The following is a 27,368-nucleotide window of genomic DNA, read 5'->3' on the forward strand; positions in this document are numbered from 1 at the left end:
ATGTGTTTAAGCGGGATTACCCTTATTGCGTTAAATGTATGAAAAGATGTGAAGACCAAATATAAGCCCCTAATTTGACCCACACAAAAACATCGCCCACAACACAGGATCAGTAACATAGACAACGCAACACAAATAAAACTCTACATAACAACACGATCAGCAACATAGCCAACACAACACGAAACACAAACAAGTCTCTGAAACATCACTAGCGCAACAAATAGCCGCAACACCGCATAGCAACACCGCAACCATGGCAACGCAACGAACTAAGCTAGCAACATCAAAAGCATTGGCTGTGAAAAAGGTAACACAAGAAGACAGCAGGCAGTCAGCACGCGGTTGTGATTGCGACCGGAGCTACTATTGGAGCGCTCTGGAAGGCATATCGGTTTTGACCATTGCAAGCCAGTGCGGTTCATAGGAGAAAGGCGTGGACTAAGAATTGTGGGTAAGCAGGTTTTGACCGCTCTACAACGCTCGCTCTCTCGTAAGCAAACGTCCCCCACAGCATCGTGATCTCGCCTTCAACCAAATGTCAACCGTGGCAGAAGTACGTCGGCATCCGCAGTAGCAGTGAATTGAAGTGAAACGCCACAACGTGACTGTACCGAGGCTAACGGAATTCACCTAACGGGACGCGAAGTTGTGATTGTTACCCGAGCAGCAATTGAAGGGCATCTGCAAGGCGTATCGGTTTTGACCATCGCAAGACAGTTCCTCTCTACAACGCCTTAGACCACGCTCGCTCGCTGCAAAGCGAAGGCCCACAGCGTCACGAGCCCGCGCACCACCGCCGTAAGCCTTGGCAGAAACAGCAGCGCTACTCAAACATACGACGTTGGCCACAGCAGAGCTAAGCCAACATACGACATTGGCCACAGCAGAGTCACGCAAACATACGGCGCTGGCCGCAGCAGCGCTACGCAAACATACGACGTTGGCCACAGCAAAGTCACGCTAACATACGACATTAACCGCAGCAGAGCTACGAATACATACGCCGCTGGCCGCAGCAGCGCTACGCAAACGTACGACGTTGGCCGCAACAGAGATACGCAAGCATACGACGCTGGCGGCAGCAGCGCTACGCAAACATACGACGTTGACCACAGCAGAGTCACGCTAACATACGACGTTGCCGCAGCAGAATTACACGAGCATACGACGTTGGCCACAGCAGAGTCACGCAAACATACGACGTTGGCCACAGCAAAGTCACGCTAACATACGAAGTTGGCAGCAGCAGAGAAACGCTAATATACGACGCCAACCATACCAGAGTTACACTCACGCAAGCGCACTGACATAAGGCGCGGCAGAGACAGCGCAGTCGCTAACCGTAAGAGAAACACGCCGACGCAGGGCGTCACAGAGATACATTTACACACACCCAGGGAACGACCAGCAAGGCGTCCTAACGGAGCGCTCCCAACGGGACACGAGGACCGTTAGCCCACCACTAATCACAGGGCAAGCATCAAAGGAAATGAAAAATACATACACATCTTTCTTTTATTATATTTTATATTATAGTTATCGTATATATTTATTGTAAGCGAACCTTGGACACGCCGAGTATACCCCAGCACTCATTGAAGAAGCACCGGGGCAAGGAAAATCTTCATTACAATTGGCGCCCGAGCAGGGACCACGCAAATCGTACAACGTCAGAAGGAACATTCCTGACTAGAAACTTAACCGTAGAATGGCCGACCAGATTGATACCACGTGGTTAGACAACATTTCAAAGGAGCAGCTGATATCCATCACACTGGAATTGGGTATTGAGCAGACAGGCACCACCCGAGAAATCCGAAAGCGCATAGCAGGAGTGGCTTCGAAAGCAAATGTGGACTCGGAAATACACGCAAAATTGTTATCCCTAGAAGCCGCTTATAAGGAAACTACAGACAGGAGTGAGTTAAATGAGGCTAAGGCACCGATTCCGTCTAACGGAGGCGGCACCATGAACATCGCCGATAGACAAACAGAGCAACCCCAGTTCGCGTTCCCTCTCAAGAGTACAACACCCCCACAACAGTACTTATCGTCAGGAATAGCTGTACCACCCAACGGTACATCTCAAGCACCGACCGTTATATTCGCACCCATCATCGACCAGGTAAGAAAGTGGTCAGTGAAATATGAAGGTGGACGGGACCCGCTTGCTTTCGTCGAACGACTGGAAGAACTAGCCGAAGTTTACACGCTGAACGTAGACCTGCTCCCAAAAACGATGCCCGAATTGCTAGGTGGCACTGCCCTTCAATGGTATCGCAATAACAACGTGCACTGGAGCGACTGGACGACCTTCAAGCGCGACTTTTTAAACTTCTTTCTACCAGCTAGGTACTTCGAGCCTCTCGACGACGAAATACGGCAACGAAGGCAGCACGCCCGCGTAAAATATAAAGACTATGTACTAGCGATACAGAGCTTGATGAGACATGCCGGGTACAGCAACGAGCAGCGCCTGGAAAGAATTTTCCGCAATAGCCACCCGATTATCTACTCTACATTCGCAGAAAGGATATCAACACCCTAGGAGAACTCATCTCTCTCGCTGAGGAATACGACGGTATCCACGAAGGTCACCGACGGACATCAGACGGATCACGTCGCTAAATAGCGAGGCACGTCGTTGGTGACAAAACTACAGGTTCATCACCGCAGTCGGAATGATCATCCCACCAGCACCCACCGAGCGCACAGCGCCACTCACCACCAGAAACTCGGGTTTTAGAATGTAGAAGGTGTGGCCAAGAAGGACACTATGCGAGGAGACGTCGTAACCCACGGAAAATTTTTTGTTGGGAGTGCGGTCGGAACGATATACGCAAAATTGAATGCTTCCGTCGACGTGAGGAAACGACGGAGGACGTCACCAAGGACAAGGCGCGGTGAGCTCACTGAACGCAGCGCCGAATCAGCAGTAGTTATGTACCAGGAACACGGTCACTTTACGCCCCAGCTCAGATTGGGACAGTATCATCGGAGGCAGTTATCGACACAGGGGCCTCAAGGAGTCTCGTTTCAGCCAGCCTCGCGAATCACGAGGTGAGTTCTGGAAGCGGAGAGAAGGTAAGAGTGGCCATCGAAATAACAATGGCCAATGGAGTTAGCACTACGATCTTCGACGCCGTAAGGACAGAGGTACGCCTCGGACACTCGTCACTTCACATAGTCCTGCATGTAATTCCTGGGCAATTGACGACATTATACTTGGCCTGGACACGCTAGGGAGCATAGGAGCAGCCATTTCATGTGGAGGAGGCCACCTCGTGTTAACCAGACCCCTTGCTCAGCACAAGCCGCCGGGAGCCACGTCAGAGACCATTCAGAATGTAACACCACCGAGTACGAGTGATGACAAGTACGACACCATTAATCGAATTAACGACGACGCAATAAAAACAATGGCATAGAAGGCGAGGCGGATCGATTACAACTTACAATGACGACGGAACGACAACGCAAGTGGTGACACAGGCGTGTCGGCGAAGTACGAACCAACCTGGAGAAATACGCCGACTATACGATACAAGATGGACAGTTATACCGCCATATTCCCTGCCGATCACACGGCGAAGAGGCGGTACCATGGAAATTGTGTGAGCCCACACCACTCAGACCGCGAGTAACACAGGAAAATCATGACATACCAAGCGCGGGACACATGGGTACTCGCCGGACAGTAACACGAATCGCCAACCGATATTATTGGCCCGGCATGTTCCGTGACATCAGCGTATGTACGTAAATGCGAATCCTGCCAGAAATACAAGGAAACACAACAAAAGCCAGCCGGAAAGATGCTCTCACAGGTAGCCCAGGAACCATTTGCCACGGTATGCGTCGACTTCGTTGGACCTCTACCGCGGTCTTCACACGGAAACACGATGTTACTGGTATTTTTCGACCGATTCAGCAAGTGGGTGGAGTTGATCCCCATGAGGCGTGTTACCGCAGACGGCCTTCGCCGGGCTTTCAGGGAGCGCATCCTCGCAAAGTTTGGCGTCCCCAAAGTACTAATATCCGACAACGGCGCACAGTTTTGTAGTACGCTCTGGCAGCGCTACCTCAAGGAAGTCGGAGTACGACAACAATACACCGCACCCTATACCCCCCAAGAAAACCCAAACGAACGAGCAAACAGAACAATTAAGCGGATCATAGCGCAGCCCAACAACTCAAAACACAAGCGATAGGACGACCGCCTTCCAGAAGTCAACGTTGGGACAGGTGCAACTCACACCACGGCTGACGAAAAGTCCAACAGAATGCAGGAAGCCTTTAGAATAGTGAGGCAGAATATGGAGCAGGCTGCAGTAGATCAAGCACGTCATTATAACCTACGGCGGAGAACACCCGTAGTTGGCGAATTAGTCCTGGCCAAGGAGCACCACTTTTCCAAGGCATCGGAAGGATTTGCAGCGAAATTGGCCCCCAAAAATGATGGCCCTTACCAAATCCTGGGGTACGTTTCCCCAGTAGCTGTTAAATTAAGGAAAATCGATAGCGGAAAGAAGACGGCAAGCATCGCAGAGCTGAAGGCATACCACTCATTTGAAGGCGAAACCACGAAATCACGAAATAATAAAAATATTCAACAATTAAATAAACAAAAAAAAAAAACACACACAGGCAGGGAGCATTGTGTGAGGACCAAATATAAGCCCTTAATTTAACCCACACAAAACCATCGCCCCACAACAAAGGATCAGTAACATAGACAACGCAACACATATAAAACTCTACATAACAACACGATCAGCAACATTGCCAACACAACACGAAACACAAACAAGTCAACATCACTAGCGCAACAAGTAGCCGCAACACCCCACAGCAACACCGTAACCATGGCAACGCAACGAACTAAGCTGGCAACATCAAGAGCATTGGCTATGAAAAAGGTAACACAAGAAGACAGCAGGCAGTCAGCACGCGGTTTTGGTTGCGACCGGAGCTACTATTGGAGCGCTCTGAAAGGCAAATCGGTTTTGACCATTGCAAGCTAGTGCGGTTCATAGGAGAAAGGCGTGGACTAAGAATTGTGGGTAAACTGGGTTTGACCGCTCTACAACGCTTTAGCCAACGCTCGATCTCTCGTAAACAAACGTCTCCCACAGCATCGTGATCTCGCCTTCAACCAAACGTTAACCGTGGCAGAAGTACGTCGGCATCCGCAGTAGCAGTGAATTGAAGTGAAACGCCACAACGTGACTGTACCGAAGCTAACGGAATTCACCTAAAGGGACGCGAAGTTGTGATTGTTACCCGAGCAGCAATTGAAGGGCATCTGAAAGGCGTATTGGTTTTGACCATCGCAAGACAGTTCCCTTCATAGAAGAAAGCCGTGGGCTGAGGATTGTGGGTTAGCTGGTTTTGACCGCTCTACAACGCCTTAGACCACGCTCGCTCCCTGCAAAGCGAAGGCCCACAGCGTCACGAGCCCGCGCACCACCGCCGTAAGCCTCGGCAGAAACAGCAGCGCTACGCAAACATACGACGTTGGCCACAGCAGAGCTACGCTAACATACGACGTTGGCCACAGCAGAGTCACGCAAACATACGACGCTGGCGGCAGCAGCGCTACGCAAACATACGACGTTGGCCACAGCAGAGTCACGCTAACATACGATGTTGGCCGCAGCAGAGCTACGCAAACATACGACGTTGGCCACAGCAGTCACGCTAACATACGACGCCGGCCGCAGCAGCGCTACGCAAACATACGAAGTTGGCCGCAGCAGAGATACGCAAGCATACGACGCTGGCCGCAGCAGCGCTACGCAAACATACGACGTTGGCCGCAGCAGAATTACACGAGCATACGAAGTTGGCCACAGCAGAGTCACGCAAGCATACGACGTAGGACGCAGCAGAATTATACGAGCATACGACGTTGACCACAGCAGACAGCTAACATACGAAGTTGGCCGCAGCAGAGAAACGCAAATATACGACGCCAACCATACCAGAGCTACACTCACGCAGGCGCACTGACATAAGCCGCGGCAGAGACAGCGCAGTCGCTAACCGTAAGAGAAACACGCCGATGCAGAGCATCACAGAGATACATTTACACACACCCAGGCAACGACCAGCAAGGCGTCCTAACGGAACGCTCCCAACAGGACACGAGGACCGTTAGCCCACCACTAATCACAAGGCAAGCATGCGCGCATGTAGGCGACGTGAAAACTTTTTTAAAACTGCAAAAACCAGCGTTCACCGACCGCAGTTGACGGAAAAGCGGAAGTTGGCCGACTTAGCGCAAAGTGAGCTGATTACGAACTCTGAGGCTCCTCAAGAAGTGGAAACTTCATTCATAGATGCGTTAGAAAAAAATTGTTGGAACTCTGATGTACCCGGTTATAGTTGTAAGTTGTGCGTTAAACCACGTCGAGTCTTCTGCTACGGTTGTGGGCTACTGGCATACTTTTCACCAAATTGTTCCAATTACAATAGTCAGGAAAACAAGCAGACGGGTGCCTACAACACCACCAGCAGACACCCCAAACCAACTTCCAACTAAAACAACGACCAAACATATTGCCAAATTCTAATACGCAAAATGCATCTAGCTTTCCAGTTCACCCTATCCGCCCCCACATGTACGTTTGCAACAGTATATTGCCAAGCGTGAGAAAATTTTTGGGAAATCCCGATCAAGTAGGTATTGGAGCAATTAATTTTTGGAAAAATGTAAAATCAAGGCTCGAACATTTAGTTGCACAGTGTTATGTAAGCCAGGTGACATACGACCATATGCTGCCGTAGAGATATTAGGAAAGAAAGTGTTAGGATTATTAGACTCAGGGGCTCCTCCACATGAAATGGATGCTCCTATGCTCCCTAGCGTGTCCAGGCCAAGTATAATGTCGTCATATGCCCCGGGAATTACATGCAGGACTATGTGAAGTGACGAGTGTCCGAGGCGTACCTCTGCCCTTACGGCGTCGAAGATCGTAGTGCTAACTCCATTGGCCATTGTTATTTCGATGGCCACTCTTACCTTCTCTCCGCTTCCAGAACTCACCTCGTGATTCGCGAGGCTGGCTGAAACGAAACTCCTTGAGGCCCCTGTGTCAATGGGCGAGAGATATCCTTGGACACACTTTAAAGATTAAAAAACTTAATACCAATTTATGTACAGCAGACGGGTCAAAACAGTCGGTTCTCCGTACTATAACATTGGAGGTGTCTTATCAAAATAAAACATCTCCAATCGATTTTTTTTATTGTTCCAACGCTAAGCCAAGATATATACCTATTTGGGGATACATTTTTGGAAGGTCTTTGAAATTGCACCAAATATAGTGAGCGAGATAAATATGTCAGAAGCGAATGAAAATGTTCATATGTTATCCGCAATTCAAAAAGAAAAGCTTGCCGCTGCGGCCCGTTGTTTCCCGTCATTTGAGGAAAAGGGACTTGGCAGAACAACTCTTGTTGAACACTCCATTGAAGTTGCTGATGCGAAACCCGTTAAACAACGACATTATCCAGTATAACCCGCAATTGAACAGCTAATGGAACAAGAGATCTACAGAATAATTGGTTTAGGCGTAATTGAAGAATCAAACAGTCCTTGGTCTTCACCAGTCGTTTTGGTACGGAAAGCAAGGAAAGTACGCCTTTACAAAATACCAAATAGACTACTTTATCAATTCAAAGTTATGCCCTTCGGCTTATGCAATGCGCCTCAGATATGTGTAGGTTAATGAATTTTTGTATACCTCGGCGACCTACTCTTAGTATCTGAAAACTTCGATTGGCACATTCAGTTACTTCAAGAAGTGGCTCTACATATTTAAAAGGCTGGTCTTACCATTTACATTTCAAAAAGTAAATTTTGTCTAAAACAAGTACGTTACCTGGGGTACGTCGTAGGATACGGTAACCTAAAAACGGACCCTAACAAAGTTTCCGCAATCAACGACAACTTAGAAGTTTCTTGGGGATGGCCGGATGGTATATCCGTTTCATTGCGAACTTTGCCAGCGTTACCCATCCATTAATGGAATTACTAAAGAAAACTCGAAAATTTGTTTGGAATAAAGAGGCCCAAGAATCTTTCGATTTGCTAAGGCATCGCCTAACATCAGCACCATTATTGGCAAATCTCGATTTCAATAGACCCTTTGTGATACAATGCGACGCAAGTCTAAGCGGAGTAGGGGCAGTTCTCGCTCAAACAAATGACAGTGGCGAAGAAATCCCTGTGCCTTACATGAGTCAAAAGCTCAAAAAAGCCCAAAGGAACTACTCCGTAACTGAATAAGAGAGTCTTGCAGCTGTTTTTGCGGTGAAGAAATACAGGCCATAAATCGAAGGGCAAACGTTAAAAATTGTTACAGACCATGCGAGCCTTGGGTGGTTGATGAAACAGAAAGATCTTAGTGGTCGATTGGCTCGATGGGCACTCAAATTACAGGCATTCGTGTTTACAATAGAACATCGAAAGGGATCTGCCAATATAGTACCTTCTTGTGTTGAAGCAATGATGAAATAATCTTGCCCTGTGAAAATGTACCAGACATTGGCCTACAATCAGCAGAATTTAATAGTGCTGAGTATAGTGAGCTACTTTAGAAAGAGTCAGAAGATATCTGTATTGGCCAGGTCTCTACCGAGACGTGGGAGATTGTGTATCTAGGTGTGAAACGTGCAAAACAACTAAACACCCAACTAAGGTACTAAGACCTGAAATGGGTACGTTTACACCAACAGAAAGGATTCTTCAAAGACTTTATGTAGACCTTATAGGACCATTCCCACGATGATAAGCAGGCAATATCGGAATATTAATTGTACTGGACAACATGCCGAAGTTCACTTTCCTGTGGCCTCTGAAAAAGTTTAACACCCCTCCGATTGTTAATTTTCTAAAGCAGCAGGTTTTTGGCATATTCGGCGTTCCCGAATTTATTGTCAGTGACAATGGCAGTCAATTTAAGTCGCGCCATTTCGAAAGGTTCCTGGAAAAAATTGGGGTTAAACACATTTCCTCAGCCGTATATTCTCCTCAGAGTAACAGCTCAGAGCGAGTAAACCGATCTATCAATGCGGCCCTACGCGCCTACCGATCAGAGGGATTGGGCCTTACATTTAAGTAGTATAAACTGTGCTTTGGGAAATTCAATACATCAGACCATCACCATCAATCACATTATTTTGTATTATTCGCTCAACATATGATTATCCATGGTAACGACTACGAACTGCTAAGAAATGTAAACATGATGAGCGAAGGGAAAGTTGAAACACAAGAAAATAGACATGACGGGTTGGGTCTTGTGAGGAACTTGGTACGTAAAAATATAATCAAAGCTTACGAAACTAGTTCAAAACGATACAACTTGCATTCTAGACCCGTTAGTTTTAATATTGGTCAGGAGGTACTGCGTCGAAACTTCACCTTGAGTAACGCTTCCGAGAAGTATAACAGCAAATTAGCTAAAACATTCTTAAAAGCTAGAGTTCGAAGTAAGGTGGGGAAATCATGCTATGTTCTAGAGGACACGTCAGGCAAATTATTAGGTACGTTCCACGCGGAAGATATCCAATCTCTCAGCTAGGATCTAACAATTCGCCATTTTTAAATCTTTAAAGATGTTTTATTACTTCAGCATCTTTGAAACCTGTTTTCTTATGGCTTTCAGCTATCTTAACTTCCTTTTTTTCGCATTATCTTAGATTTGTGGTCATAGGTTTGTCTCAGGATATGATCACATATCATATCAATCATTCAGAAGTGATCAATATAATAAGTTATTCAACACGTCAACTCTTAAACTGAACATGCCTTCTCTGTTGTTACTCAAGACTCTCACTGTATGTTAGAACAGCTGAGAAAGAGAGAAAAAAGAGGGTGACGCAAAAAAAAGTTAGGTGGGCTCGGCCATTTTGGGCAGCGCTTTGGATCGAGACATATCAGCAGGAACAAATAAGTTATTTTAACACAAAGGTTTAATATTTTACATCGGTTTTTTTTTGTATGTAATCAGTGGAAAATTCGAGTAAAGTTTAACGTGATTATATGAAGCAAAATCCCAGGAACCTGCGAACACATATATCTTTGTGAATTGCATGGAAGATGTTGGTCAAACACACTTAATTGGGCATCTGCATTGGGACACGTGAGATATTAGAATATTTGTGTGGAATAGGTGGTGATGTTAATAAAGGTCAGCGTAGCTCATCATTGCATTGCGAGCAAAATGGGGAAACACCTTTAGATAAGGCCTGCTGATGATGATCGTAGCGAAGTTGCAGCTATTCTACAATAACCTGGTGAAAGTGATTTTTATTGGCAGTCAAATAGAGATGCAAATAGCACCGGACTTTTTCAGTCAAAATTGTGCACGACCATCAATACCGCCACCATAGATTCTCTTGGGGTATAAACAATCAACGGCGAGGTAAAATCTTATAGGGCAGACAAGTTTCCAAGATAAATGTGTGACGCAGTCGCGTGACTATAGTAAAAGGCAACAGTATATTTGAAAAGTCACTGCATACCAATGTATATTAACGGAAATTGGGCTGAACGGCGAGCTCATGGCAAAATAATTTGTGTGGAGCGTGAACAATAGGTGGCTATTCATAATAGTGAAAAACTTGTAGAGCATTTGGGCGAAAAGGGTTTTAAAACTTGTCATGTAGGTACTTTAAATATCAAAAACACCAGTTCAGTGGATAACACAATAACAATCAATATACGAAAAAAAGACAATTAAGAATAAACGGCTACACCTCAACGACCATATAGTGTAATTTATAATTTAGAAATTAGGATTTTGCCCAAATTGAGCCACCTATACATCAGTGTATGGCCAATATTTAATAATATTTACAAAAATGTAAGTTTTGCAATTCCTAAAATTTTAGCAACTCTTGAAGATAACTGTGGAATTACTTTCAATTTAAGATTACTTAGGCCTAATTGCTCAACGGCGTGTTGGGGGTTTCTTCTTTTGATTCGAGTTGATTTTTAAACTATTCATGGCCGATTTTGTACAGTTCGCAGAGAAGTGTACGTTTATACATATATACCTATTTAATCAGTCAAGCAACGCAACAACATTACTAGAGTGGAGCCCTGCAGCTGTTTGCGCTAACAACGTTGGAGCACCCACTATAATGTAAGTCACAACCTAATGTATATTTATTTACCCATGTATGTATACATATGTATTTACTTGCATATTTTTCTTTTCGTAAACAAAATATTAGTGCATGCTAACTACCGTACTTTCTTTCTTTAAATCATTAAAAGTTGAACGGACATTATTCAAATTTTGAATGAGCATCATCCGTGTTTTCATAACTTACATTTCCACCCTTCGCTTTGGTATCATGCACGTTGGTTGCTCTTTTCTTACTTGTAAACAAACATACATCTATATCTATACTAATTATATAAAAATGCTTATATGGGCAAAGTTTGTAACGGCTAATCTCAAGAAGCACCAAACTGATTTTTATGATTTTTTTAAAGGAAGTATTGACGCAAATAAACACCATGCGCTTTTTATTTTTTTTTATTTTCACAAACTGGCCCTTTATTTTTAGGATAAAGTTGATGAAAACCCCCAAATAATGCAAGCATAAGACTTTTCGATGGCCAAACCCAAGCTACAGCGGGCCAACAAAAACATCTTTGGGTTTGTGAAGAGATACATATACTCACAGCCAAAGAGAGTGCGTAATTTCGCTCTTGGCAAATGCACGAGTTATCTGCTTTGTAATTTTTTTGCGACAACCACTGAAAATCAAAACAGTTAATTCCGTACAAAGCAACATATATTATATTATGTACTTATGTATGTAGTAAAGGTGATTAAAGAAAAAATGGCAACGTAGAAAACGTGAACAGAATGTTGCTAATCAGCCTGGAATTAAGCGAGAAACCGCATTGGGTAGGGTATATACCATACATCCTAATTACTCAGAATGCTTTTATCTTAGACTACTACTACTACATCATGTTCGAGGACCGACATCTTTCACTGATTTACGTCGAGTAGATGGTCAACTATATCTAACATATCGAGCAGCTTCACGGGCACGACATCTAGTGCAGGATGATAGTCATTGGAAGAATATCTTGTTTGATGTCACCGTCTCTGAAAGCGCGCACAAAACGAGGGAGCTCTTTTCTATCATGATTTTTTATTGCGAAATTTCTCATCCAGCAGATTTATGGAATTTGTTCTGCAAAAATTTATGTGAAGATGTTTTGCATAATGTACGCCAGAGTAGTAATGATCCTGAAATGGACATTACTGAAGACATTTTTAATACCGGCCTTATTCTTCTTGATAATTTGTTTTTTTCGTATGCAGAAACGTATAAAGGATTTCGATTTAGGTATGCCTGAACCCAACCGCACTAGACCCCGTTTCTACAATGTGGGAAATAAGGCACAATACCCATGAGTTGCACCAATTTTTATTAGAAAATGAGCCAAAGCTAACTAATGAAAAACGAGTAATATACGGTAAGGTCTGCTCCAGTGTGGAAGACAATGCGGGAAATATCTTTTTATAGATGCGCCTGGGGGAACAGGTAAAACCTTTGTGACTTCACTTATTTTAGCTAAAGTTCGTGTTGAAGGTAAACTTGCTGTTGCAGTTGCTTCTTCGGGCATTGCTGCTACTCTTCTGTGTGGGGGAAGAACTGCTCATACCATCTTTAAGCTGCTACTTAATCTTTCACCACAACAATGGTGTACATGCTCTAATAAAACTTTTTGGTGAAACTAAAGCTAAAATATTTTTTGTTTATTTAAAATCTACACGTAATTATATTATTTTGCAAGCGTTCAAGAGTTTTTTTATTTTTTAGGAAATTATGAGTTTTTTAATGTGTATTATTTTTGTGCTGAAAATATATAAAACCGTGAAAAGAAAAGCCTGCCAAAAGTTTGAACCACACTTTACCACAATAATTTTTGAATTTCTACAATAATTGAGTTATATGCCTCAAATGATTCTTCATCCCCGTAGGTCCCCCTCAAAGAGGTGTGGGTTGCAGACAGAGGCGGTGTAAGGCGTGGGCGGTGTGGGCCACCGCCCACGGCCTCGCGGTGATAAGGGCCTCGCGGCCCACAACGAACATATAATTGAAAAAGTATGAAAAATACCTAAGAACACGGCACAAAGCTGTTCTTATAATAAGCTAGCTGACCCCTCAGGCGTTTTTCTGCGTAATTGTACCTTTAAAACTTTTAACTAAAAAAAGGTCCTCTGGTAATTTTTTAAAGAGACCGATCTTAATTTTGCTTAGTCCGAAGATGATTTTATGGCAATTATCGAAAAGAAACTTGAGATGTGTGGACTTTTTCTGCTTTTCACTTTATAGAATGTCAAATCTCCCACCATCTTTGTATAAAACTTTAGAATTTAAATTGATGTCATTAGTTGAGAATTGTTAATATTGTGTCCGTTGTTGCACTGAACGCCTCACTTAAAATAAATTTTTAACTTAAAGATATTCCAATCTTCGGCGCCACAAATTTATGTTTATGTAATAATCAATATTTCTGTTAAAATCAATTATTTCGAAATCTCATCTCTTCCGTTTCTGACAATTTGTTTATATTTAGTCTTGCAACATTAGTTGGCGTTAAGCTGCTGTAGCGGGGAGTCCCCTTTAAGAGAAAGAGCATGGCTCGGGACTTTCCCTTATTAAAAAGCATTGTGTATCAAAACAAATGCATATGATATGTTACCTGTCAAATTTGACGCATAGCCATTTCCAATGAAAGTACAAATCGCGTTCAGACGGAGTCTTGTTCGTTCCTTTAAATAAATAATAGCGTCACATATTTTTAAAACTATAACAAGTGTTTAAAAAGTTGAGATAGGTAAGAAACCGTTATGTGATTGAAAATTGAGGTTATTATTTGTTTTATATCTTTTATTTGTTGCGCTAGAGTCCGCCTAATTTTACGGGTACAATATTGGCACTTTCTTCATAATTTATCAATCATGTCACTCTTAAGTACTAAGAGAGATAGAGATAAAGGGAGAAAATGGGAATCTGGTTCAGCAAAAAGAAAAAAATCTGAAAGAGCTGTATCAAACCATGTTTTAAGTTCAGGTATGATGAAGTTTCTCAGTCGAGCTGAATCTAGTAGTACTGAATCAATTGAATCGCTTGCTTCCACTTCTCAACAACATGTGTCTGTATCCGACAATTCGGAAATTACTCCAGATGCACCAAATATTGATACCGAACGACGAGATTCGGAAAAAGAAATCAAGAGAGCATGATTGAAATAAGTTCGCCATCTGCTAGTAGAGCCAGTGATGTAGTGGAGCAAACATTTGCCAGTTTTGACGTGGGATTGTGGACGTTTCCCAAGGCGGCTGCTAAGCGTCATGAAGTTAAGTCATCTTGATGAACATTATCCTCAAGATGATGATCATAGACACTTTTCCAATTTTCATTTCTCAAGAAATTAAGATTAATTGATATCATAAACTTCTTAGCCTCTCATAATTTGCATTTAGAGGTCATATAGAATCTCTCAAAACTGACGAAAACACTAAGAATTCTGGTAACTTTGTAGACTTATTTAAATTGATAGCTATTTATGATCCTACGTTACAAGAACACTTAAACCGCATTAATAATAAACAACTTACACACCACTATCTAAGCCATGATACTCAAAATGAATTGATTACATTAATGTCAAATACACCTGTACACCAGTAATACCTGTGAAGTGATTGGTAGGATAAAAGAGACAAAATATTATTCTATTTTACTCGACTGCACTAGAGACTCTAGTAGAGTTGAACAAATGCCGGTTATTTTAAGATATTGTAATACATTAACTGGAACCATAGAAGAAAACTTTATCGGATTTCTTGCTGTCACCGAAACGACTGGAGAATATTTGGCTAATGAATACTGAAAAAAATGGCTTAGATATTCAAAACTGTCATGGCCAAGGATACGACAATGCTGCTAATATGGTAGGCATATATAATGGAGTTAAAACTCGAATTCTAAATATAAATCCCAGGGCACTTTTCCTTGAGGTTGTCATAGCTGGAATCTCTTGTTGTTAGACACAGCCAATTCTTCGGTGGCAGCAAAAACATTTTTTGGTTTTCTTCAGAAGATTCCTTTGCTTTTTTCAAGTTCCAGCAAACGCTGGAAAATAATCAAAGATAAATTAAAGCTTACGATGAAGCCTTTATCAGACACAAGGTGGGAAAGCAGAATCCAGGTGGTGAAGGCTGTATTATTGCAATTTGATGATGTTGTTGAATGTATAGAATACTTAAAATGCCAAAAGGAAAAATCGGACACACTCACTGATTGCGATTCCATTTTGAACGAAATGTTCAGTTTGGAATTTATCGTATCATTACATATCTGGTATGAGCTATTAACTCGTGTCAATACCATTAGCAAATTATGGCAATCTGTACAAGTCCATTTAAGCGTTACTCTTGAACATTTGCGTACATTTTGTGAATGGATAAAAGAATATCGACAAATTGGATTCGAAAAATGCTTGTCTGACGCTCGTCAGTTTATTGAGAAAAGCAGTTACGATTTGCCCAAAGATTTTAAAAATAAAAGAGTAGCCAAAAAGAAAAGGATGTTTGATTATGAAGGCAGCGATCAACCTATAAAGTCTGCAGAAAGCCGGTATGAAATCAATTTTTTTAATACCATGATTGATTCTGTGATCAGTAGCATGGAATCGAGATTTATGTCTTTAAGACAACATTTTGAAGATTTTGGTTTTATATATGACTTAAACCAGTTAAAACGAATTCCAAAGGAGCAACTACTGAAAAACTGTCAGTATTTACACAGTGTTCTGCAAGTAGGTGAGAGCAGTGACTTCCAGCCTTATGAGTTGTATGAGGAGTTACTAAATATGATTCCAAATTTACCCAACTCTATTAAAGACGTGAAACATTTGCTACAATATATTATAGAGAACAATTTACCCAAATGTTTACATTGTCATTAGGATATTGTTAACAATACCTGTAAGTACTGCTTCCGCTGAAAGGAGCTTTCCAAAATTGAAACTAAATAAAATTATTTAAGAAATACTATGGATCAAGAAAGACTCTCGGCTTTGGCAGTTTTATCTATTGAAGTAGATATAGCATCTAAGTTACAAACCAATCATTGAGGAGTTCAGTAAGACCAAAAGTAGAAAATGTTTGTTTCTTTAATTTTTTCACCATACTAATTTAAAAAAAAAATTTTTTTAATTTTTTTTATTGTTTCAAAAAGTTATATGTATGTAAAAATGTATGTTTGTTTCTGAACGAATAAAAACCGTCTCATTTCAAGTGATTTTTTATTTTGAATTCCCTTTTTGTTGCACCATGATAGGGCCTCGCAAAATGTACCTCGCCCACATAAATTTTTTGTCTTGCGCCGCCACTGGTTGCAGAAAGTGGCCAAAAGCAAAAGGATAAAGCCGTTTTAGACCACGTGTGTTGTAGAAAGGTCCCTAACGCAATTAAAACAAAGAAGACTTCACTGCTTGAATTATGAATGTCGAATGGTCTTTATTCAAATAATTAAGTTTATTTATATTAGATTATTCTAAACATATTCTTACATATCTATTTACATTTAAGCTTACATACTTACATACATAACTACCTTAAACATACATACATACTACTCGGCACAAAATATGTACCTACATATATGAGCTGCAAATTTATGGGAAATGCTAACCTTGCAAGTTGCAGGAATGCAAATTGCTGGGATTCAAATTCGTTTGGTTGTGTGTTGTACACGTCTGTTTATTAATGGCTGTGTCAGCATTAATTCTCAAATGCATTTTTATGTGTTGATGAACATTTAGACTATTTTTGTAGCAGGTTAGAATATTAGACTGATTTAAATATTCAAGGTTCGAAGCGAGCTCAAGGCCAGAACAATAATTTTTTTCTAATGATAATTATTGTTAATTTTTAATTTTTCTAAATTTGAAAAATTGTATTTTGTTTTTGGAATAGTAAGTAGAAAATTTTTCAGACAACCTGCCATAGCTGCGCAGATAGATCCATTTCGAAGGGTGCTAAGCCTTCATCATCAGTACGCTTTAGGCATGCTGCGCTAACCATTTAGCTATGAATAAATATAGTTGGTAAAAAGGAATAGAAGTAGCAAATTTGCCAGTCAAACAAACCACCGCTGTATAGCTAAATGGTTATCGCAGCATGCCTAAAGCGTACTGATGATGAAGGCTTAGCACCCTTCGAAATGGATCTATCTGCGCAGCTATGGCAGGTTGTCTGAAAAATTTTCTACTTACTATTCCAAAAACAAAATACAATTTTTCAAATTTAGAAAAATTAAAAAATAACAATAATTATCATTAGAAAAAAATTATTGTTCTGGCCTTGAGCTCGATTCGAACCTTGAATGAGTTATCAATAGGCCGATAAAAACAAAAACAACTGATTTAAATATTTTGGATTAAATTGAATTGTTGACTGCTTACACTACATCTCCCTTTTTTTTAGAATGCTTATGCATTTGGGGAATGCATGAGTATTCTATTTTTGTAAATTAATTCTACTTTTGTATTTTAATGTTTGTAGGTTGAACATCTTCTTATTCTACTAATTTAAGTCTATTTTTGTGTATTTTTATTTGCCTATTCTCTATGTTACTACTAAATTTTTGCTTATCCTCATTTCCTATTCTAGATGGGATTAAGGTGACATTAGTGTTTTTTTCTTCATCGATTTCTTCTACCTTATAGGGGATTAATGTAAAATTATTGTTTTCATCGATGTTTACTACTCTAAAGAGTATTACTAAAATAATTTTTCCTATTGATATCTTTTTTTTTTTCTTTTTTTTTTTTTTTTTTTGAATTATTAATAAAATTATTTTCCTATCGGTATTTTATATTCTGCAGGGTTATAGAATTATTTTTCTTTTCTACTATAGCCTAACTAGGTATAAAGGATCCTATTATCTAAAATTATGGCCTTTCTAAAAGGCGAGGTTCGTCTAGGATGAAACAGGTCTAACTTATATCATTTACTAATGCTTACTTAGGCTATTTTGACCATTAGCGTTTGGTGCAAATAAAAAACAAACTTATTTCACCATTCCAACCCGACGTTTCGCTAGTCTCTCTAGCTTTTTCAAGGGCGATCTGTGTATTTTAATAACAAAAAGCAATACATTAATATAAAAACAGAAAAGGCATAAGTGAGTAACATTTCAATATTAGTAATCACAGTAGTACATACATTTTATTTGCACCAAACGCTAATGGTCAAAAGAGTCTAACTTATATTTATATTTTTTTAAAAAAATAATGAAGATAAATGATTTAGTATATCCTATCGACTAAATATAGGAGATTTAGTTTTCCTTACCTTGATTATTTCTATTAAACAAAGCTTTTGCATTGTTATTAAAATTGAAACGTATAGAATAAGATGATGGTTACAGTCATCATTGGGTGAAAATTGACATTGTTTTAAAAAACGGGATCTTTGAGCGCATGATATACAGTAGATTGGGTAAATTCAGTTGCTGCTAGAGCAAGAAGTAGTTATATAGCGATAAGTGGTTGAACCAATGGGTACAGTGGATGCAAACATTTTTCATATCTTTTCTTATACCATTTTTCATATTTTCCAGCAATATTTTTATTAGATCTTATGTATCATTCGATTTTCTGGGTGGCCTTTCCAGATGGAATCGTCATGATATTTATGAAGAATTCCTATAATTTTTGTCGACATTTGTCACATGCATAACTTCTGGGGTTAATGCAAATATTAGATCTTCGAGAACTTGGGTACCTATTTTATTTTTAAATATGCTTACTCGAGTATTCATTATTCTTGACCAATTTGTCTCCTAAGGGACAACTGTCTTTTTCTCTTACAAGTCCTAGATTTCCGGCATTTTTAAGCCTGGTTGAATATTGTCCTAAGTCAATAACTTCCTCAACAATCTGGTTGCTTGTATTACGCTACAATTTTTCTATCCTTTTGGATGAAAATGAGCGTGACATGTCTAATTGCAAATTTATTTATTAAGCGCTTTATTTATAATAAGGTTCTCTTTGTGACTTTTTATTTTCTTCATTCTGGCTGGTTTTTAAGTTTCCGATCTTGTGGTAACTTTAGGTATTTTGCACATGTCCACTTACGTAAGGTTTTTGTCAAGCATTATGTTGCGAAAAGTTTGTGGTATAAATCTTCTACCTTGACATCCTTCATAGATGTTATTTTGATTAACTTCTATGGAAGCTACTACTGAGAATTAGCAAATTCTTGAACTTAGACAGTGCTAATGAAGCTGTCTTAATAAATTCTTCTATTAAGTGAGGCATTTTGCAGTGATTCATTTGTAATATTTACTGTTCTTATCGAAATTGTGTTGAATTAGGGGATTTAGGGTGCTAAATTTCAATATTATATCAATAGCACGATTCCGCAGGTTGAAACTGCTAGCCAAACATCTGAAATGTTTGGGTTAATTTTTGGCTCTGGTTCAGCTGGTGGTTTATATTTTAATATTCTATTCTCTGATGTTTGAGTTTCTTTTTCCTACCTCGTAACCAGCTATGGGGTTAATTTTTGTCTACGAAGACATTTTAAAGAGATGATATGATTGAAAGAGAAAATTAAAGAGAAATTAGAAATGTATTCCTGTTTTTTGGGGGTGGTGGAAAAATGCTAATTTATGCTTATTTCTTTATTTTTTATGTTTATTATATTAAGCATTCCTTTTTACTTTTTTTTTTTTCTTATTTAGTTAGCATTATAAAAGTTATTATTTAAAAGGTTTATTTCTAGAAATGTTTGTTCTTAAAGAAAAATTTGTTTAATTTAACATTTTTGTTATTTCTAATTTTTCTTACAAAATCTTTTAGAAAAAACATTTTTTTTTTTCAAATGATGAATATTTAAATACAATTTATTTTTTCTTGTTTTATTATTAAACATTAATTCCAATGCTATTTTCTTCTTTTTTTTTCATTTTGGATTTAAAAAAAATTTTCAATTTTGGTAATATATTTTCACATTTAAGGAGTTTTATGAAAACGACCTAAACATTTGATTTTGATTTTGTATGTCCTCTTCTGGGAACATATCTCAAAATTAGTAAAAAAGTTTTTACAGCAGAAATTTAAATTTTTGCTTGTCAATAGGCAGCCGTTAGGTTGCCCGAATATTTTCCTGCCTAACAATAATTTTTAAATTGTTAAAGCTATTTTAAAATTAAGCTGATTGTACTTATTATGCATACTTATACTTATTATTATCATGCTCCTCTTGTTTATCACCATTGAAAATGTGGTACGCTTCACGAGATCAGTGTCATTCTGGGGCTATGCTAATATCGTTCCAATTTTAATGTATTTTCCATTGAAGTAATTGCCACAAAATGATAATCTTCGTGTATTTTCCGTTGAAGTAATTGCCCTAATATGCTAATCTTCGTGTATTTTCCGTTGAAGTAATTGCCACAATATGGTGAAACTATGGCTAATTTGTTTGAATCATGATGATATAGAAGTTCTGTTGCGGCCTGTTACGTAAAGTATTTCCCTTTAAAAATTTTAAAATTTAACAAATTTTATAATTAATTAATATAATATAATATAATTACTAGTATTTTCATTATATTTTTTGTCTTTCACTACCTCTGTATAATTCTTTTGTAGTAAGCACACTTGTAAATTGGAATTTGTTTAATTCTTCAACTTCTGTAAATATTTCTTCTTCATTACATAGATTTTGTATTGTACCCCACAATGTACAACATAGATTTATAGTTATTTAAGGAAATGGTGTTATCTCTGTCCTGTTATTTGGACACTAAACACCATTAACTGTTATCTTTTGCTAATTTTATATATATAAGTATACTTCTGTTTTATGAATTGTATAAATTTAAGATTGCACAGGATAATAATGAATAAAATGAATGAATGAATGAATGAATATGCTAATCTTCGTGTATTTTCAGTGTACTGTTTTAGGGAGGGAGTAAATAGAGACGAAGGATTGTATGATGAATGCTGCAGTAAAGTTCGATTTTTTTATCAAACTTTGTATGAGATGTATTCAAGTGAAGTACACCAAAGTTGATTTTCTTGGAAAGTTTGCTTCATGGTTTGAAGAAGATAAGAAATTTAAATATAGGTATGTTCAATTGTGAAGCGGAGTCAAACCCCCAAACACTTAGAACGTATATTTTCCTTATGCGACTTGTTAATTGCCATCATCCGGTTGCAAAATCCTGAGCCAGATAAATAATTTTGCATGTAAATGCAACAACAACGATTTGAGCCAGATAAATCCAGAGAGAAGTCTGGTTTAATTTGTGAGCCAGATAATTTGTTAATTACTTCTTTTTAGTTTGGCGACGCTGCCTTTAAAAAACCTACTTTTTCAAAAATAGATGTCGCTGCTTAGCCTTTCGCCGTATAAGTTAAATGACAAACAGCGGCGGCATCTGCCTATCACATTTCACGTGTGCGAAAATTTAACGACATCTGCTTCTCAAGGTTCTCAATGATCCAGAGCATTCCCGTGAGAATTGAGCGTTAGCCGGAGCTGTAAAACTCACTGGAAGACGGCAACTGTGTTGATTTTCTACTTCCATGGATGATTGGAGTGCTAATTGATAATTCTACCTGATGCCACCGTCTTTGCATACCAGTTCAACGTTAAGTTTTGGTTTTTTCGGTACATTTCTACGTCTAGGAAGGCAATTTTGTTGCTCTGTTCAAATTCTTTAGTAAATTGTATCTTGGTATGCTGTGCGTTAAATATTGTTAGTATTGTATTGTCTTAAGCTTTTACAATTACAAATATTTCATGTAAATATTTGGTTATGTATTTGACATATATGTCTTTGGTTTTTAATTCAGCGAGGCTGTCGTCCAATATTTTGTCCAGAACGATATCTGCAATGGTTGGAGATAGCGGGTTGCCCATTGGCATTCCGAAGATTTGTTCATATATGGTGTTGTTATATGAAAAGTAATTGTTGTCACGTAAGCAGAAATCGAGTATCGTCTGGAACTGTTTTTTGTCTATTTGTGTGTGTCTCCAATTTCTCCCATTTTTGCATAATAGTGCGTGTTGCCAAATGTATGGGTATATTCGTAAAAAGAGAAACGACGTCGAATGAGATGAGAATTTCATCGTCTTGAATTGTGAGTTAATTGATTTTTTCTTTTAGTTGAAGTGAACTTTTTATATTGAGATCTTCGGATATAATATTTTTAAACGGTTTTATTTAGGTTGACTTGACAGGCTGGTTGGACAGGCAGCACTTTTTTGTAATTGAAATTTAAGTAACTTCCCGATAAGCTACAAGCTTGAAACTTGGAACATAGTTCAGAACCTGATGACAATGCAATAATAAGAAAAAATCTCCGCTAGGTGGCGCAAGGATCGAGATATTCACAAAAATCTTATTTGTAGTCCGATTTGGCTCATATTTGGAACACATAATAGATACAAGAATAGAAACCGACCCATGAAAAAATCGCCGCTATATGGCGCAAGGATCGAGATATTCACAAAAATCTTATTTGTGGTCCGATAAGGCTCATATTTGGAACGCATAATACATACAAGAATTGAAAGCGACCTATGAAAAAATCGCTGCTAGGTGGCGCCAGGATCGAGATATTCACAAAAATTTTATTTGTGGTCCGATTTGGCTAATATTTGGAACACAATAAAAATCATTCAATCAAGTTCAAAAAACTCGTATTTGTGGTCCGATTTTGTCCATATTTCGAACACATAATACAATCCTGAATAGAAAGCGACCTATGATGTCCGATTTTGCTCATATTTGGAACAAATATTACATTCAGTCCGGTAGAAGTGCCATCAAAATATTTTGGAGTTGGCGGAGGGACAAGCATACGTGACGCAGAGTCGAGTAAAGGCTTTGGAAGGATTATGTATTGAGGACTTAGATTGTAACAAATTGTCAGAAAAGACTCCTTGTAATAATGAGTCACTAAATGAACTAAATAGAATGAGAAATAATAGCCAATTAAATAAAGACTAAAAAGTTGAAAATAAAATAATAAAAAAAAAAAATTTAGTTAAACGGTTTTATTGAAAACAATACTTACATGAAGTAAAAACAATACTTGCATGAATAATACTAAAAGCTAGAAAATAATTAGAGAGGACCTAGGTACTTGTCATCACACTCCTTATCAATCTAGAGCGTTTATCAGACAATTAAATAAAAGCGTTGGATGTGTAAAATTTCTGTTGATAGTCATAAGACCAACTGAACCTTAATCAGATTATGATACGCGTCACATTTTTAGAAATTTCACGCGCCAAACGCTTTTATTTAATTGTCTGATCAACGGCCTAGATTGATGAAGAGTGTGAAGACTAGTACCTAGGACCTACCTAATTATTTTCTAGCTTTTCGTATTATATTACTTAATGTAAGTTTTTTTTTTTTTTAATAAAACCATTTAACTTAATACTTTTTTTTAAATTATTTTATTTAAAATTCTTCTAACAAATTTTGGTAATTTGTAACATGGTACATTAGAAGATGGTGCGTGTGGTTTGTGAATTTTCGGAAGCCCGTAAAGTCTTAAAGCAATTAGCAGCCGAGGATGTCAGCTGAAATTTTTGTTTTGAGTCGAGTCTCCTTTGTTTGTAAAGATTATTTATAATTGTGTCGTTCTTCCTAATCAGTTTTTGTATAGGATCATTCCTAATTGTTTTGTATGTGTTTTTGTCGTTTAGCAACTCTCTCATTTTTAGTTCATATTCGTCCTTTTACATCATAACTGTCTTAGCATAGCAAGATACAATTTACTAAAGAATTAGAACAGAACAACAAAATTGCCTTCCTAGACGTAGAAATACACCGAAAAAACCAAAACTTAACGTTGAACTGGAATGCAAAGACGGTGGTAGAATTATCAATTATCACTCCAATCATCAAGAGAAGCAGAAAATCAACACAGTAACAAGTCTCATAAGGAAAATACACCTTCTAAGTGACACCGATTTCATAGAAGAAAACAAGAAGAAAATAAAACATATTCTTTTCAAAAATAGCTACCCGATATCACTAATAGAAAAGCTTATAATTAATACCACACAAAAAAAAATGGACCACCCTAATTCATCAAATGGACAAACAGAACCAAACACTAACAAAACATATATTGAAGTTACATATGTACCCGGACTAACAAGTAATCAATCGCTTAGGAAAATTATGAAAAAAGACAACATAACATTTGCTCACAAGCCACACAATACTATATAATAGATAAGGAAGAACAATGCAATATAGTGTATAAAATTCAATGCCACGGTAACAACAACAATGCCTGCAATAAATGTTACATAGGCACAATGAAAAGAGCATTGAGAACGAGAATACACGAACATGAAATGGACGCAAAAAACAAATACCGCGCTATCTCAACATCTGACTGACAACGATCATACATGCAAGAATTTTAGATGGCAATGCAAGAATTTTAGATGTTGAGAGAAGATGCAAAAGGATGATGACACTGGAGAGTCTCCGCATCCAACAACATATGACGAACGTCATGAATTTTGAAGAAGATTTTGGCAATACAAATAGCGCTTATACAACAGTAATAAAAAATGATGAAAACAAAAATAGAAAATAAACAAAATGAATGTTTCAATTGTCCTGAACCTGTCTGTGATGTTATTGTGTTTGTATAACTAATTAAATTATTGTGAGTTATGGTTTTAATGTGGAATTTTTAATGCTTATTGAAGAAAATAATGATTCGTTTTGTATTTTCATGTTGTTTGTTTGAAAATAAAATAGACTTCCTGATAACGCGGATGGGTTGAAATGCACAGAAGAGAAAAGTATCTCTTGGTTTTTTCTTTATACATATCGACCAAAACAGCTCCAACCCAGCAAACAATTTCATAAAGAATTTGGTCCAATCAGCATATTGGGACGAATATTACCATCACTAAGCGATACTAATATCACTAAGCCGATACTAAGCAGCCACTCGTATGTACGTAAACAAATCAATCATTATGTACACACATTTATATACAAGGCAGCAGAGAGAGATACTCACAAACGCATGTCATCATCAGGCGAAGTAGTATTCCCATATACACACGCATATGGATACAAACAACAAATATACAATAAATTCCGAAGATTTCGAATACAACTTGGACATGGCAAAGTTAAGTGAACTAAGGATCCAGCAATTGAAGAAGGAGTTGGAGAACCGTGGATTGAATACAATCGGCAATAAGTTCGAACTTCAAGCACGGCTACGAGAGGTAATTGAGTCGGAAGGAATTAATGTGGACGATGATGTCTTTCATCCTGATGGGGACGAGACAACAACAAACATTGAAGAGAAAAACGAAACATCGCAGACAGTTACGAGCACAGACTTGAACATGATTTTGGCTGCAATATCGGCACAAATGTCCGAAATGTCATCACAAATATCCACCAACATGTCGTCGCAAATGTCATCCCAACTGGAAGCACAAGAGGCACGTTTAACATCCAATATGACATACCAATTGGATGAACAAAAAACGCACATGGCGTCACAAATTGCAGAACAATTAAAAGAACAAGAGGCATGCATAATACTACAACTCGAAGCACAAGAAGAGCGTATCTCAACAAATCTGGAGGCACAGAAAACAAAATTATCATCGCAGCTGGAGGTTTTTAGTGAACGACAAGATAAAATTGAGGCCGAGATGGACGCTTTGAAAGATCTGATTCAGGAGTTACAATTGAACCGTTCAGTCACTTCAACGTCTACTCTGAAGGTAAAATCCCCAACGTTTGATGCTTCTGTTCCTTGCCAGGTATTTAATCTCCAACTTGAGAAGACGTCAGCAGAGAACAACTGGAATGCCGAAGATAAAGTTTCTGCATTGTTCGTGGCTTTAAAGGGATCAGCTGCTGAGATCTTACAGACCATCCCAGAGTACGAACGTAACAGTTATGAAGTATTGATGGCTGCTGTAGAACAACGGTACGGAAGTGAACACAGGAAACAGATCTACCAAATATAAGTGCAAAACCGCTACCAAAAAGCTAACGATATTTTGCAGGAGTTTGCCTTGGATGTTGAAAGATAGGCTCATCTCGCAAATGCAGACGCACCCGTGGAATACATCGAGAGGGTAAAAATCTAGAGCTGTATTAATGGAATACGGGACGTTGAAACGAAGCGAGCGACATACGCAAATCCAAAGACAACATTTACTGAAACAGTATCCCATGCGCTGACTCAGGAAATAGCATCGCATCTGTGTAAGCCACGCCGTGTGGAAGTAGAAGGTGCAGACTGGGTGAACGCAATATTGGAGGCGCTGGAAGGATTGCAAAAGAGGAGTGATAGAGTAATCATTTGCTTCAAATTCGGGGAGCCAGGTCACATTGCACGTCGTTGCGGTCTTGACCCTAGTGATTCCAACAGCGTGGGTGGTCTTAAGTGCAAAGCTATAGGAGATGAGAAAGATCGAGTCAGATGTAAAGATCGAGAACTTGCCCCAACTATTGAATGGCCTATGATATCTACAGTAGAGGAAACGCGGATGGCAAAGAGCATATACTGACTGTAGATACGGGAGCATCTCATTCATTAATCCGATCTGATTTGGTCAACAGGAAAGTAAGGCCATTACCTGGAGCAAGGTTGCGTACGGTCACTGGCGAGTATAACCAAGTCCAGGGAGAAGTGATATGTGAAGTCTTAATTGGAAAGGTCACCGTTCTACACAAATTCGTTGTGGCGGAGATCGTTGATGAAGTCATATTGGGAGTGGACTTCTTAGTTGAACATGATATCAGGATCGACATGCAAAGAAGAAATATGCGCTATAAGAACCAGGATGTACCACTCAACTTCAGTTTGGAGAAAGGGCTCAGCAGTAAGTGAGTGTTGGTGGAGAAGATTTGACAGACCCCAAAAAAGTCAAAGAAAGTAGATCGGGCAAAGGTTGATGGAACGAATGGGCCAAACAAATCAAAAGCGAAGGTGCCTGCGAGAAAAACACTGGCATTGGCAAACCCTAATGAACGTACTAAAACGAACGAAAGAATGCAAGGGTTGTTTGAAGCCTGGGCGCACTACTGTTCAAATCCGTCCAGCGCAAGCTCTACGAAGTAGTTCATTGGCAAACAACAGAGTGTGAGGGAACGTACCAGGATAGTGAGTAGTAAGATGAAACACAGGTTTGACAAGAACAACAATTCGGAAGGTTTCTTGGATGGAGATTTGGTACTGTTATACAACCCTCACCGGCGGAAAGGTGTTCCATCCA

At 39.0% G+C, this 27,368-nt stretch overlaps 1 protein-coding gene across 2 annotated transcripts in view; it reads left to right on the forward strand.

Moving 5' to 3' along the window:
- The window catches only part of Cpr11A (Cuticular protein 11A), a 156,211-nt gene that overhangs the window by 127,510 nt on the left and 1,333 nt on the right, over positions 1-27,368 (forward strand). The gene's annotated exons all lie outside the window — the stretch shown is intronic.

The sequence above is a fragment of the Eurosta solidaginis genome, chromosome 4, assembly GCF_040869045.1.
Source record: "Eurosta solidaginis isolate ZX-2024a chromosome 4, ASM4086904v1, whole genome shotgun sequence".
Lineage (NCBI taxonomy): Eukaryota > Metazoa > Arthropoda > Insecta > Diptera > Tephritidae > Eurosta > Eurosta solidaginis.